Genomic DNA, 1,585 nt, shown 5'->3' with positions numbered 1-1,585 from the left:
AACCTCTGCACTTCCCTGACTTCAAGCCCAGTCCTGCAGCGTTTATTTATGTGGACAATTCCATTTGCAATACTCACGACTGCACAGATAAACTATTCATGACAGAGCAAGCCTCAACTCAAACAAGTCACTTTAAGGAATAATAAGAATAGAAAAAGACTAACACATGTATTTGAAATACTTCTGGCTCCCCAATATCACACTGTAAATTGAGCAGAAGTTGGTGCAGAACTCAGAGGAGTGCCCTAGTTCCTGCCTAATTAAGGACAATGACAAATAAGGGAGGCAGGCACATCCCTTTCATATGAAGATGATTATGCATTTTTAATACTTAATCTGTCCAGCTCTTTTTGATAGATTTCTTATAAAGCGTATCTTTAATTACATTATATTTCTTCTCACGTTAGCTCCTAAATCTGTGATAGTAAAAGACACAATTTTCTCTGTTTCTTACTTTCAATGCAGGTCAGTAGTTACTAAATACTGGTTAATACTGGTTAAATTGCATGGTCCATATTATTCAGGAAATCATGCTAGGCAAGCTTTAATACTTTCATATGGGTTTTATCTTTTATCTATTTATATTTGGAACAAAAAACAGTAAACAACTTACCTAACTATGTGATAGGTCTTTCAAGATCATCTTCTTTCTATGAGAAATTTTAAAAGCAAGCTTTGATAAAGGACTTTTTTTTTTTACATCTTCACAGTTTTCTCAAAATAAATTATTTAATTTTCACAGCTATAATTTTATCTAATCCTACATCCTGCTTAAAATTGCCTACCCTTTATTCATTACAAAGCATATAACTATATTTGGAGTATTTAAAATGGTTTACAGAATCCTCTGACTAGCAATATTTTCCTGATTTTAAAAATCAATATATTCTGTGAAACCAGAATATATTTGCTCTCACCTCAACTCACTGCCCATATAGCGCTCACCTGTGATGAAAGAACAAAAATTGCGTACATTAAGAAAGATCTTTAGAAAAATCCTATATAAGTATTTATTCAATTACAGGGAGCGTACTACCCTAGAATGCTTTGTTTGCTCCAAATCTTCATTTCCCCCAGATTTTTGCTCCAAAGACAGAGCTGTAAGCAATAGGTAGCTCCCCTAAGGATTACCACCTGAAAAGTGCCTTATTGTGGCTGGGAGATCTGCAAAATTTAGGTTATCCCCCTGCTAGAGGTCAATACTAATCAAGAGGCACCAGCCCTTATCGTCTTGTCCATTTTCCAGGCCGAAATGCTTCACCTCTTAAGAATGCATTCCCTTTACTGGGACAGGGGGTGTGCTCTGTGTTCTGGCTTGGTGGAGTTCGCCCTCTGCTTAAGCCACAGACACCCTTCATTCATTTTTTTCTCCTTTTCAGAATCAATCTCTTCTCCTCCTTTCTATCCTCAACATGAAATAAGGAACTTGATCATTGCAATGGGGCTTCACAGCAGTACACCTCCTTACAGCGCATTTCCAAACTCTGAAACCACGCACCTTTGTGGAGCACACTGGAAGCAATTATCTAGGAATACATCGTGGTTTAGAAAAGTATTAATTTCCATGATTTGTAGGAAACACCAG

Source organism: Pterocles gutturalis, unplaced genomic scaffold (assembly GCF_000699245.1).
Source record: "Pterocles gutturalis isolate BGI_N339 unplaced genomic scaffold, ASM69924v1 scaffold29386, whole genome shotgun sequence".
Taxonomy (NCBI): domain Eukaryota; kingdom Metazoa; phylum Chordata; class Aves; order Pterocliformes; family Pteroclidae; genus Pterocles; species Pterocles gutturalis.
The sequence above is the reverse complement of the archived record's forward strand: the minus strand, read 5'-3'. Positions refer to the sequence as shown.